The sequence below is a fragment of the Natator depressus genome, chromosome 9 (assembly GCF_965152275.1).
Source record: "Natator depressus isolate rNatDep1 chromosome 9, rNatDep2.hap1, whole genome shotgun sequence".
NCBI classification, from domain to species: Eukaryota; Metazoa; Chordata; order Testudines; family Cheloniidae; genus Natator; species Natator depressus.
In genome coordinates, this window is record NC_134242.1 from 71,661,986 (window position 1) to 71,676,757 (window position 14,772).

Here is a 14,772-nt window from a genome sequence, read left to right on the forward strand (position 1 = left end):
TGACAAAATTAGAGGAAAGGGTAAATTTTTATATCAGAGGTAATGCGTATACTGAGATTCTACATTTGCTTGCTTGGATTCAGAAGAAAAGCAGGAACTTTATTATGGCCTCAGTAGTGACCTATAATTAAGGCCACACTGAGTTTTGAACATAGAGATTTTAATCCTGCTTTATTTAACAGTTAGAGCTCTACATTTGGTCACAAGTTTTCCATGGTTAATTTTCAGTGCATTGAGAGAGTATCTTAAAACCAGCTTTATCCCCCATACCTCCAGAGTTGTACTGCAGGTTTTTTGTCCACACTACAGCTAAGTATCAGAACTTCATCTTTAGTTATGCTAACTTTAGTAAAAATAATTGCAAGAGGTATTAAAGCTCATACTTCAGTGTCTGTATTCTGTGGTATAATATTATACATAGGCTTGGCAGATTTCAATTTTTATTTTTTTATCATTTTGAAGGCTAATATCAATGTTTATTTTAAAGCTTTTTTCTATTTTTATTGTTTAATTTTTAACAGTTGTGCAACATTATGGATTTCAAGCACTTTTACTGTCTTTATTGATTTAAATGTTCACAGTTGATCAGGACATTATGGTGAGGTCAGATAATTATTTAACGACAATACACAAGAGCCGTCCCTAGGGGATGGCGAATCGGGGTGACCTCTCCCTGCCCCACACTTTGGGGGTCCCCGCGGTCCAGTGTGGTTGGCCAGCGCCACATGGGCAGTGGTCAAACCACTGGCTTGGGGAGGAAACTCGCAGGGCCGCCCTTCCACCTGAGGGAGAGTGTGCACCAAGGAGCTCCATGAGGGAGAGCGCATGGCAGCGCCGCAGCCTCCCCAGCCCTGGGAAGGTGGGCAGTGTAGTCCCAGCCCCCTGGAGCCCAGCGGCACTACCAAAGGAGGGGCCTGGTGGGGCGGAGTGTGGGTGGGGCCACACCTGGCTGTTTGGGGAGGCACTGCCTCCCCTGCACGCCCCCGGCGTGGTCAGTCCCAGAAATGACATCATTTCTACCCCAGGCCCGCACTCCCTAGGGATGGCTCTGACAATACATCTGAGATTCAAAAAGTTTAATTTTTATAACAGTTAAAACACAAATTGTCAACATCATAGGTCAAAATATACAAACTAAAATGTCCTTAAATCAAACTCTAATACATTCTCAAGCAGCATTTTTCTTATTTTGCCTATCATTACATTTTGATTATTGATGAGTATATTTGTCAGTTTGTGTGTACATGGTGAAATAAAAGTTTACCAATGTTAACTGAAAAATCTAATCCTTATAAGCTTAGTTTTACAGCTGGCCAAACACATGATTTCTTGCCTGCCTATGAGAGATCATTTGTGAGCTAGACAGACCATTTGGTCTGGTAATACAATCCTTATGTTCATAGAAACATACTGTGACAGGATCAGGCCAGATGGCTACAAGAGAGTGGTGGAAGGTAGATACATTAGTTCCAGGTTAAGCAGATCCCTTTTCCCTGGGTAAAATAACAGGGACTATTCCAGAACACTCAGGAACTTTCCAGAACTAATTAAGGCAGGCAGACTAATTAGGACACCTGTAGCCAATTGGGAAGCTGCTAGAATTAATTAAGGCTAATCAGGACACGTGGTTAAAAAAAGGCCCTCACTTCAGTTAGTGAGGTGTGCACATAAGGAGCTGGGAGTGAGAGGACGTGCTGCTGGAGGACTGAGGAGTACAAGCGTTAACAGGCATCAGGAGGAAGGTCCTGTGGTGAGGACAAAGAAGGTGTTGGGAGGAGGCCATGGGGAAGTAGCCCAGGGAGTTGTAGCTGTCGCACAACTGTTCCAGAAGGCACTCTAGACAGCTGCAGTCCACAGGGCCCTGGACTAGAACCCAGGGTAGAGGGCGGGCCCAGGTTCCCCCCCAAACCTCCCAACTCCAGACCCAACACAGGAGGTTCCACCAGAGGGGAAGGTCTCTGAGCTGTTCCCCGACTCACATGGTGGATCAGCAGAAACTGCAGGGATTGTTCTTACTTTTTTGTCCCCACGCTGGGCAGTGATGAGGTTATCTGAGTGAACGGCAGATTTGAGCCACAAAAGTGGCCAAACCGAGGGCTACTGTGAATCTCTGAGGCGAGCAAAATCCGCCAATAAGCGCAGGACCCATCAAGGTAAAGGAGGAACTTTATCACAATACATAAACAGAGGTACATCTCAGACGAGAATATAACTGAATTTTGTCTGTTTAAACTTCAGAAATAACCATTATTTTCACTACTTTTCTTAAAAAATAAAAAATCTATAACTATTAAAGTATTAAAACATTGCTAATTTAAAATCTGGCATTTAGGTGATTTTCTGTTGTCTAATCATCTTTTAACTAGTTCTTTCCCCTCAGATTTCATGTTTCTTTTTTCATGAAAACCTGATTCTCTCTAGCTATTAAATGCTTATGTATGTAATTGTAAAAATCAATTAACTCCATTGTGACTGTTCAAGGTAGTCTATGAGAACAGGTCCTGGGGGATTGCTAACTCCCATTACTGTTACTGGGAGTTATCCATGTAATTCCCTTCACAATGATTTGCAAATCTACCCCTCATTTAATGCTTTGAATATTATGTTTGTTCAGTGATAAAACTGGAAAAGATCCTGGTAAAAAGCCATGTTTTATCTGCTCATTTCATTTGCATTGCTTCAGGAACTGAATAGTTTCAAATGACAAGCCTTTGATTCTAAAGGTATAGAATTAGGAATAACTCATTGTTCAGTTGAAATACCAATTGGTATGTTTAAGTGCTCTCAGACAGTCATCAAAACTAAGTAAACTTCTCCCCTAAGATAGATTATTACCTTGTTTACTTCAATGTTTATTTTATCATATTTCTTGATAAACATAAATTAATTTGCAGTGCACTCCAAAATCATTAAGAAAATATGTTAAGTGGTGTCAGTACAGCACACATGTCATAACTATGTCAAAACTGAGATATTATTGGCCAGATTGCCATCTAGTGTAAATTGGCATAGTTGGCATAAACTGAAGTCAATGGAGCTATGATGATGTACACTAAATGAGGATTTGACCCTATGTTTCAAAGAAGGGGTGACTCATTGTTTATCATTAATTCAAGATTGGAAGAAATGTGGATACGGATAAAAGGAAGACTGATATGTTTTGTGGTGATAGTCCTTCATTTTCAGGACATCAGGGACGCACACCAGGATTTAAAAATTTCAAAACCTCAGGAGCCTAAGTCTCATTGAAAGGCAATGGGACTTCAGCTCCTGTCACTTAGTTGCTTTTGAAATTTTAATTCTAAATACATATCTGTAACAAAACCCAATCCCAACCCACCCCTTGGCAAGCAAATTATATGTGAAAGGTTCTTCAAATGAAAAGAGAAGCAGCTGGATGTTTGAGAGGGACATTTTGTGAAATGTTGTAAGTTTGAATTGTGTCAAAACAGTTTCCACAGCCCTAGAGATCAACTATAATTACTTTTGAGAGAGATCTTTATGCATTCTTCATCAATGATATCTTCAGTGTCTCCTTAGTCCACCTCTTCATTGAAAGTGAAAAATTAGTCACAATTTTATAATATGGAAGTGTGATATTCCTTATTGTCAAAGTGTTGGGAAAATCATCTTTGCAGCTGCATTCTGAATGGATATGAGTGGAAGACATCATTTGTCAAGGCCAGAAAAAAGGATGTGTTGTAATCAAAGCCTGGAGTTTAGCTCTGTGACTGGATCCCATGCTACCTTAAACTTAATAGCACATCAAACATCTGGCAGAACAGACCTAATATTGCTTTCTGTACTGTACAGTATTGTGGACATGTTGTATTATCAATTTAAATAAACTTTAAATCATTATTCTTGTGGAGGGGAGACAGCTAATTGCACAAAAGTTATGGGCATTTTGTCTTATTTAGTGAAAATTTTTCTATGGGAGAATATATTGACATAAATACAAACATATTATCAAAACAGTAATATGTGGTTGCAGTAATTGCCACTTAAAATGTAATAACTCATTTTCTGCTATGGTTTATATTATGTCCATATGATCTTGATAATAAAGTAACTTTTTTTTTTTACTATAAAGATAGATGAGTGACTAAAGTCAATATGTTATGATTACAATCTGGTCTAGTGAAATTATTTAGACAAATTAAAATAAGTAAGTACCCCCATTTCTAAATTACAGGATTGGATTACAGTAAAATAGCTTATCAATTCTTGGTCTCTCCTTCATTATCTTATACAATATAAAAACTAACAATTTATTCAATTTGTAAAGGGATTTCACGTCTAACTAAAAGTGCCAGATTGATACTACTATGATTGAGATCTGAATCCCATGATTATCCATACAAAGATATAGCAATGGGATTGCAAACTTCATCACTCCTTTGATATTCCTCAAACCTGACTCTAAGGGACCACTTCTGTTGCTGTAAGAAAATTCAGTCTTTATACCATCAGGTTATGGCCCTTCTAGTAAGAGTGCCATTATGCTTTTTTTATTATTATGTAAATAGCTGTCCAGCAGAAACACATCAAAGTTCCTCATCTTGTTTCATATAGACCCATGAACAGTTATCAAATTCTAATATGTTTGTCACTGCCAGCATAGGTTGGATTTCAGTCAGTGACCATTTATAAAGTTATCTAACTATATATGGACTTGGAGGTAACTGTATATAATCTGATGGATTATTATTATTTTCTTAATGTAGGTAGCGTTCTTTAAAGGCCTATTAGAACAAAATCCAAACCTGTTTCATTAATAAGTTCAATTTAGTTTATATGTTTTAAATTATTAGAATTTTAATGAGACCTCACTCTGACTGACAGCAAAATCTGGTAGGGACTTGTCTCATGTATTATTGGTAAAAATGGAGATCCGGCCATGCAACTCATTCTATAGCTATATTTTATATTCGGTTCCCTCCCACCCCATGCGCACACACTGTATATCCCCAACTGCCCCCAACCTACTTTAAAATATATATATTATTTCAACAGCTTAGTTCATGACCCCCTCTCAATATAAGCCCTCTTCCTCCTGCCATTCATTGGCTTAGGAGACCACTGGAACTCCAAAAGTTATCCCGCTGCTATCCAGGAGGTAGAATTGGAACCCTGCTGGTGTCATATATAAAAAGTCAAAGTCCACTGCTAATCTTCGCTGTATTGGTCTCCCTGACCCTCATGTGTCCTGTCAAGTCCATTCAAAATGCAGTCACTAAGACAATCTTCCTTTCCTGTTAATCTGATCACATCACTCACTCACGCTGGGGCCCTCCAGTGGGTCCCACATTTGCACTACATCAATTTCAAATTTATCATCTTCAAGGCTCTACATAGCTATGCCCTTCTCTCTCCTGGTGATGTCAGCCTTGATGCCCCATTTATATGCTTCACCCATGACCATCTAGAACTGTTTTGCACATCACACCATGTATGGGAGATGCCTTTGTGAGCTAGTCTCCTAAGCCAATACCCTCTCTTCATTTAAGACACCTCCTGAAGAACCATTTTTGCTACTACCCCTACAGAAAATTAGGGCCCAATTCAGCAACCTCTTTATGACACCTGTCTAACTTAAAGCACCTGAGTAGTCCCAGTACCTTGCTGAACTGAGGCCTAGTTGATTAAGTCATCTACTTATCCAGTTTCACTTATTCAGCTCATATATGCAATGTTCATCTGTATTATGGATGAAGGAACTACAGAGAGAGGGACATGAAAATACTGGAATTTAAAACTGGATACAAAACAGACATCAGGAATGGTAACACTTCAATCTTCCTGGACATTCTATAACAGATTTAAAAGTAGCCATACTTGAACAAAAAACCTTCAGAGGTTCGGTCTAGTCTTACTGGAGAGCACCCACATCTGCCGCTAACATCATCAAAAGAATGCCTCCCACCTGAATGGGGTGTGAAGCTGCCATTACAATGTTTCCTCCATGCAAGTAGACCCCTAGATTTTGGCTGAATCAGTCAGAGTTCTTGTGGCAGCACAGTCTCTTTGCTCCCTGCAACAGACTTTTACCTGCCAAAATTATAATTTTAACTTCAGAACTCTTTACCTCTATACCATAATAGTCCTTGACTAAGTGCATGGTAGCACAAATAATGTGCTGTATTTTGCCACTTTACCTTCAACAAAAAAGTCTATAAAATGCTGTAAAATCAACGGTTTTAATGCTGACAAGATCCTCAATTTTTTTGATATGATTTTGTTTTTCCTATGAGTTGTCCAAACATCGCCAATAATCAACATACTGGTGATGTGTCAAAATAGCGATAAAATTAATGTTTTGTCCAACCTCTGAATTTGGCATGGAAGCAGAAAATATCAAGTGATAGCACAATGCTGCAAAAAGTCTTGAGTTGTGGTCCAATTTAACATAATAAGTGTTTTCTCACTGTTCAGTGAGATATGATTTCAAAGAACTCTGTAACCCACTTCCTATTTCTTTTGCCCTCGGTCTGCTGACTAATATTTGCATTTTTCCTAAAACAACATATCTTCCTCCCTGGATGGAAATTCCTGATAAATGCTTTCCGTTGAACTTCCTTCAGCATTTACATTAAACAACACTGATGCCAGGGATCATTTCCTGAGGTCTTTGCTTTCTACTTTCTGAACAACATGCAGTATCCTCAAGAGTCCATCATGACTGCCTGCTACCAGTATTTTTGTTGTTCAGTCTTAGGAAGATTTCCAGACTTAATTATAATTATTTCAGGAATTGCTCCAGAAATGGTCTCCTGATTATTCTTTTGGGAACTTCTGACTATGAGTTAAAGGAAAATAAAATGACTAAATCCGAATAAGCTACTACTCTTAATCAGTGATTCATGCATTAAGCCAACTCTAGGGATAACCTTAAGAATCATTCTACCTTGGTTCGGAGTATAGTTCTGAAATATTTGCAGAAACATTTTGAAAATCAAATTAAACTTATTGTTTTGGGGTTTCATTTAAAAGCTTGTATCTGAGACAATAGTCATGGAAGGTTTTGCATAGGTTTCAAGTTTTGAGAGATTTTTTTTAAACTATCTAAGTCAGACTGAGTACTTATAACTGAGTTTTGTTTTGTGTTTCAGGTTCAGATGAACCCAAAATACAAAGTGAAACTGGAGTGGTACCAACCAAAACAAACTGAAATCAAAGGAAGTGTTCATAAAACCCCAGATCATGTGAGTTCAAAGTTTCACACAGGATTATTACTGTAAATTTAGCAGTTATCATATTCATTTTGTTCACTCAAATAATAGCTCCCAGAAAAACAACCATAAAAGGTAAAACTCCAGAAAATAGTAAAGCTGCAAATAAATTGGACTGAAATTTGTTAGAGGGAAGGGGTTGAGCGTGATTCCACCTAACACACAGAGGGTTTGGGGCTCCATCAGTAGGATGTGGTGTGGTTGCTTTGAAAGGCAGGGAGGTGAAAGGGGTAGCAGCTCTACATAGCATGATTTCTCTTCAGACCTGTTGGAAAGAATCTGTGCAAGATAATGCTGACCCCTTTAGCATTATCTTTCATGCAATCTCTATGTGCAATGTCAAAAAAGTTAGGGGATGAGATGAAAATATTTGCATTCCAGTAGCACCTATGGCAGTGGTCTCCAACCTTGTTATGCACAAGATCACTTTTTGAATTATAACCAACCCAGGATCTGCTGCACCCCTTCCCCAGGGCCCCGCCCCACTCACTCCATCCCTCCATCACTCACTCTCCCGCACCCTCACTCACTTTCACCAGGCTGGGGCAGGGGGTGGGGGGGCAGGTGCAGGCTCTGGGATGGGGCTCAGGGGTTCAGTGTGTGGGAGGGGCCCCCAGGCTGAGCCTGGGGCAGAGGATTGGGGTGCAGGAGTGAGGGGTGTAAGCTCTGGTAGGGAGTTTGGGTGCAGGGATCATATGGTCTCATAGAATCCACTGGACATTTCATTAATTTTATTTGTATTCGTGTCATTTGTGGTTTATAAATCCAAAATTCTTCAGGGGTTGACACAAATCAGTGTAACATTCTCAACTGTGAGGCGTGCATTGGCTGAGCCTGGGGTAGGGGTTGGAATGCAGAAGTGTGGGGTGCAAGCTCTGGAAAGGAGTTTGGGTGCAGGAGGGGGCTCTGGGCTGGTGCAGAGTGTTGGGGTGCAGGAGAGGGTGAGGGGTATGGGCCCACGGAGGGAGTTTGGTGCAGGAGGGGTCTCCGTGCTGGTTGAGGGGATTGGGGTGAAGAAGGGAGTGAGGGGTATGGGCCTTGGGAGGGAGTTTGGTGCAGGAAGGGGCTCTGGGCTGGTCCAGAGTGTTGGGGTGCAGGAGAGGATGAGGGGTCTGGGAGGGAGTTTGGGTGCAAGAGGGGGCTCCAGGCTGGGGCATGGGAGGGGGTGCGAGGTGCAGGCTCTGTCCGGAAGGCGCTAACCACAGGTGGCTCCCGATCAGTGGCGAGGGGGCTCAGGCATGCTGCCTGCCCGCCTTGGGCTGCTCCCAAAAGCTGCTGGCTGTTGGCACATCTCTGCAGCCCCGTGGGGTGGGGGAAGCAGATCTCCGTCTGCTGCCTGCGCCCTCAAGTGCTGCCTCCAGAGCTCCCATTGGCTGGTTCCCTTGCTAGGGGAGGAGACAGCATGCAGAGCTGCCTTACCCCCACCCCTGCTACCCGGGGTTGCAGAGATGTGCCACAGCCAGACACTTCCGGGAGCGGCATGGAGCCACAGCAGGCAGACAGCCTGCCTGAGCCCTGCTGCGCTGCCGGACTGTTAGCGGCCCAGAGGTCATGATCATGTGGCAGAAGCTCCAGGATTGACCAATCGATCACGATTGACAGGTTGGTGACCACTGACCTACAGGGATACAGTCATAGACCAGGATCCCACTGTGCTAGGCACTGTACATACACATAACAAAAAGAGAGAAATAGGCAAAGGTCCCTGTCAGCGCAGTTCCCAAGAAGGTAGAGGGGGGATCAGGGCATGAGGGGTAATCCAACAAATCTGGCTACACTGGATTATTTGGTGTCCACAGAAGCATTCCTGTTTGTCCTGGACCATTTTATTAGGTGGGGAAAAGAGAAACTCAGCAACCCCAAAGTGAGATAAGCATGAAACAAAATATGGTTCCTTCAGTGTTTTTTCAACCAGCTTTAGTCCCCCGGACGCTGAGATTTCAGTGGCATATAATTTAAACATTACATGACTAAACCCCTACGTATCAGTGGTGAAATCTGTACACATCAAGATGTGACGTTACCCTTAGTATGCATCCAAACTGCAGGTTTTGATAGTAATATGCTGTCACAAGCACAACTGAATGTTTCTTGTAAAATTTTTCAAGGGAGCAAAGCAGAATATGGTATGTGCCTCTCTCTCTTTTCCCAAACAGGATTTTCATGACTTTTCTCCTCGCATGACATGGCCAGGGAAAAAGGGTTAGAAGCAGCTCCCACTTCATTCATCCTCCCTAAGAAACAAAAAAAGCATCTAGTGGCAGGTGAACCTGAGAAGGTTTGGCACTTCAGTTTAGATAAGCACGTGAGCTTTTGATGTTTATCAAAAACTTACTGGAATTTATCTAAGTCATTTTATCTGGAAATAGAGTTGGAACTCAAAGGAGAACAGGCTGTCTGATGATGTTCTGACCAGGTAGAAATACCACAGACAGATTTTTTTTCTCAGTATTTTACACAATCTGTTTCTGATTATTTCATGGACTACTACTATTTTCAAAGTAGGCAGAGGAGAATTAAGATAGGCTCCACAAAACTGAGCTCTGCACTGTTGTGGGGGCACATTGATCCATGAAGTTGAATTGAAATATTTTAATTTGTGTTTGTGTGTGAGAGAGACACAGAGAGAGATCCATCAGAGAACACTGGAGTCCGCGGGAATCGGGGAGTAGGGAGGGAACCTTCGCATTTGGGTTCTGCCTTCCACAATTGCAAATCTGCTTCTTGCCTCTCCCCACCTCTTTGTTTCTTCTCTCAGCAGGCAAGTTGCAGGTTCCCTCTTACGAGTGCTGCAGGTACACTAAATGGTGTACCTGCACCACATCTTCCACCACCCTGACTAGCCCAGCAAACTGTCTTCTATTGGCCAGGGCTGGTCTAAAGGTTGGTGTGCACCTCAGGTCACTTGAGAATAATTTGTGAGCCAGATGGCCTGAGGGAGGAGGAGAGGTGCAATAATGGGCAGCCAACAAGATTTGTGTGCCGGTGACAAAATGTTCTGGAGCTGGTTTATGTGCCTGCTTTTGCCTTCACTCTGTTACTATGAAACACCTCAGTGAACCATCCAAATGATGCTGTGGGCCACCACCAAACCAGAGCAGCAAAAAAAGCATAAATCTGTTAAGTGCGGGAGAGGTTACAATCAGAGAGGAAAGGAAGAATAAGAAAAACAAGGGACCTTGGGACTCAGTGGGGGTAAGAACAAAAGAGAAGGGAGTTCTATGAAAGAGATAATGGGGGGAAGAGGAGAAGAAAGAGCTTTTAGTTCTGATGGGGAGGAATGCAAATGGAGGAGAAGAAAGGCCTTAGTACTCCTAGGTGTAGGGCATTGAAGCAAGGAGAATAAAGGGGCCTTTTGGGGCTTGGTGTGAGAGGCAATGTAGGAACGTAAGAACATAAGAATGGCCATACTGGGTCAGACCAAAGGTTCATACAGCCCAGTATCCTGTCTACCAACAGTGGCCAATGCCAAGTGCCCCAGAGGGAGTGAACCTAACAGGTAATGATCAAGTGATCTCTCTCCTGCCATCCATCTCCACCCTCTGACAAACAGAGGCTAGGGACACCATTCCTTACCCATCCTGGCAAAGAGCCATTAATGGACTTAACCTCCATGAATTTATCCAGTTCTCTTTTAAACCCTGTTATAGTCCTAGCCTTCACAACCTCCTCAGGCAAGGCGTTCCATAGGTTGACTGTGCGCTGAGTGAAGAAGAACTTCCTTTAATTTGTTTTAAACCTGCTATCCATTAATTTCATTTTGTGGCCCCTAGTTCTTATATTATGGGAACAAGTAAATAACTTTTCCTTATTCACTTTCTCCACACCATTCATGATTTTATATACCTCTATTATATCCCCCCTTAGTCTCCTCTTTTCCAATGTGAAAAGTCCTAGCCTCTTTAATCTCTCCTCATATGGGACCCGTTCCAAACCCCTAATCATTTTAGTTGCGCTTTTCTGAACCTTTTCTAATGCCAGTATATCTTTTTTTGAGATGAGGGGACCACATCTGTATGCAGTATTCAAGATGTGGGCGTACCATGGATTTATATAAGGGCAATAAGATATTCTCTGTCTTATTCTCTATCCCTTTTTTAATGATTCCTAACGTTCCATTTGCTTTTTTGACCGCCGCTGCACACTGTGTGGACGTCTTCAGAGAACTATCCACGATGACTCCAAGATCTTTCTCCTGATTAGTTGTAGTTAAATTAGCCCCCATCATATTGTATGTATAGTTGAGGTTATTTTTTCCAATGTGCATTACTTTACATTTATCCACAATAAATTTCATTTGCCATTTTGTTGCCCAATCACTTAGTTTTGTGAGATCTTTTTGAAGTTCTTCGCAGTCTGCTTTGGTCTTAACTATCTTGAGCAGTTTAGTATCCTTTGCAAACTTTGCCACCTCACTGTTTACCTCTTTCTCCAGATTATTTATGAATAAGTTCAATAGGATTGGTCCTAGGACTGACCCTTGGGGAACACCACTAGTTACCCCTCTCCATTCTGAAAATTTACCATTTATTCCTACCCTTTGTTCACTGTCTTTTAACCAGTTCTCAATCCTTGAAAGGATCTTCCCTCTTATCCCATGACAACTTAATTTACGTAAGAGCCTTTGATGAGGGACCTTGTCAAAGGCTTTCTGGAAATCTAAATGCACTATCTCCACTGGATCCCCCTTGTCCACATGTTTGTTGACCCCCTCAAAGAACTCTAATAGATTAGTAAGACACGATCTCCCTTTACAGAAACCTTGTTAACTTTTGTGCAACACTTTATGTTCTTCTATGTGTCTGACAATTTTATTCTTTACTATTGTCTCAACTAATTTGCCCGGTACTGACGTTAGACTTACCGGTCTGTAATTGCCAGGATCACCTCTAGAGTCCTTCTTAAATATTGGCATTACATTAGCTATCTTCCAGTCCTTGGGTACAGTAGCTGATTTAAAGGACAGGTTACAAACCATAGTTAATAGTTCCACAATTTCACATTTGAGTTCTTTCAGAACTCTTGGGTGAATACCATCTGGTCCCAGTGATGTGTTACTGTTAAGTTTCTCAATTAATTCCAAAATCTCCTCTAATGACACTTCAATCTGTGACAATTCCTCAGATCTGTCACCTGCAAAAGACGGCTCAGGTTTGGGAATCTCCCTAACATCCTCAGCTGTGAAGACTGAGGCAAAGAATTCATTTAGTTTCTCCACGATGACTTTATCGTCTTTAAGTGCTCCTTTTGTATCTCGATCGTCATGGGGCCCCACTGGTTGTTTAGCAGGCTTCCTGCTTCTGATGTATTTAAAAAACATTTCATTATTACCTTTTGAGTTTTTGACTAGCTGTTCTTCAAACTCCTTTTTGGCTTTTCTTATTACATTTTTACATTTAATTTGGCAGTGTTTATGCTCCTTTCTATTTACCTCACTAGGATTTGACTTCCATTTTGTAAAAGATGCCTTTTTATCTCTCACTGCTTCTTTTACATATTTGTTAAGCCATGAAAAGAAAGCACTTTGCTTATTTAGCTCATAGCTCCTTACTTCAAGGGAAAGCCAGATTTTAATGGTTAGAATGATTGTTACCCCCAAAAAATGCTGAAAGAAGAAATTTTAACACCACTTGCCTCCATGGTTAGCTCTGCAATCTTACTGTGGGCTCTTATGATTGTTAGCCAAGAGGATGATCAGAATGAACCAGAATTCAAAGGCTTAAAAAAAAATCCCTAGGAAAAAACTCCAGTAGAAAAGAAATCTTAAGGTTACAATGGAGTTGAGTGGGGAAAAAAACCTTTCCGATAGCTTCTTGAACAGATAACAATTTTTTTTTTTAATGTGTGAATGTCCTCTGTGAATTATTCTTTGACAATGCACAGGTACAAATAATCTTGTGAAAATTAGCAAGTCAGAATTTGTTACATAATTCACTTTTTATTGTTACTGTTCTCTGGTTGAATGACTTACATCATTAGCTAGTTCAAAATGGAAATTTTGAAATAGAAAGTAGAAGTCTTAATTAGAGAGGGATTTTCAAAAATGATCAGGCTTGGCTCTCCTTCCATCAAGATCAGTGGGAGTTTTACTTCAGTAGGAAAAGAGTTAAGCCAACGGGGGCATTTTTTTTTTTAAATTTTAACCAAAGTAAATATTCTTATGCAGTCTTAAAAATTTGTTTTTTTTTAATTTGAGCACTTCGGGAGAAGCAAACCCAAAAGACAACACATACAGTTGAAATGGAAGTTGCTATGCCTAATGGCTAGTTGCATATAATATTTTCTACTATTAATTAAGCTTTAATCACGGATTTAGCATAAATACAAGAATCTCTTGGTTCGATTGTACCTGTATCAAGGCCCCATTTCTTAAAAACTAGATAGGAGATTGAGATCAATGTCAGAGAAGCAGTAGCACATTGTACTACATTATATAAGATGTAGTTTTTTAAATATACTCAGCAGTCCTTCTTCCTGAGTTGAGGGAGATGAAGTATGTCAAAGAAGTGACATGCTTGATTTATGAGATAGAGAGGAAGGCTGCTAACCTTGCTCCTCTCTAGTACCATGCTGTCTGATTAATGGAGTGTCACTAGTGCCAGTCTTCAGAACAATGTGTCACACCTTCCAAACTAACAAAAGGTAGTCAGCAGAACTAGATTGGAGTGGGGAGGGAGGGGACTAGAGATAAAAGGAACCTGATTTTAGAATTCACATAATAATTAATGCCAAAATTATGCCATCCTTTGCTCACAGCGAATAGTAATTTACACTGTGAGTAGGTGCCTTAAAATAAATTAATCTAATTCTAAAATAACTTACTCTGCAGTTTGAGTAAGGGTGGCAGGACCTGATCTCCATTGTTTGTTCATTTAAATGTTGCCATAGAATCAATAATTAGTCTAGTAATTTCTTTCTAGTATCTAAAACCACCTTGAACTGGTGCAAAACCTTCTTATAGGATACTATCAGACTAAAGGGTTTCAAAGTAGCGGCCATGTTAGTCTGTATCTGCAAAAAGAAAAGGAGTACTTGTGGCACTTTAGAGACTAACAAATTTATTTGAGCATAAGCTTTCGTGAGCTACAGCTCACTTCATTGGATGCAGCTTTTAATAAATTTTTTGAATATTTGCTATCATTTTGTCAGTTTATAGTGTTGTTTTTTGCAATGTATTCACTCCATTATTTGACAATTTTCTTGATAAAAAAATAATAAAATATTCATTATTCATCAAAATAACATTTTTCCCATTGTTTGGCCTGCTCTACTGTACCCTGCTTAGGCTCAATGACTTCAGTAAAGTACACATTTAAATGCCTTATTGAATTGGCATCTTGATGATCACAAGCTATTGCTATGAAAGAAAAGTGTGTATGCACATTGATAACTGCAATTTTATTTACAGTTATATTTAATGTTTTTTTGTACACCCATCCTAATGATATTTAAGTGCCTGTTAGGCGTAACAATTTGCAGTTTAATTATGAAAGCAAGTTAGTATGTGAGTCATCTGCATGCTCAGAACTAGAGTAAGCTT

At 40.5% G+C, this 14,772-nt stretch overlaps 1 long non-coding RNA gene across 1 annotated transcript in view; it reads left to right on the plus strand.

Moving 5' to 3' along the window:
* LOC141994235 (uncharacterized) overlaps positions 1-14,772 on the plus strand; it is a 203,885-nt gene that overhangs the window by 164,044 nt on the left and 25,069 nt on the right. Inside the window, exon 3 of the long non-coding RNA XR_012641050.1 lies at positions 7,113-7,205. This is a non-coding gene — a long non-coding RNA (uncharacterized LOC141994235). The remainder of the gene's footprint in view (positions 1-7,112; positions 7,206-14,772) is intronic.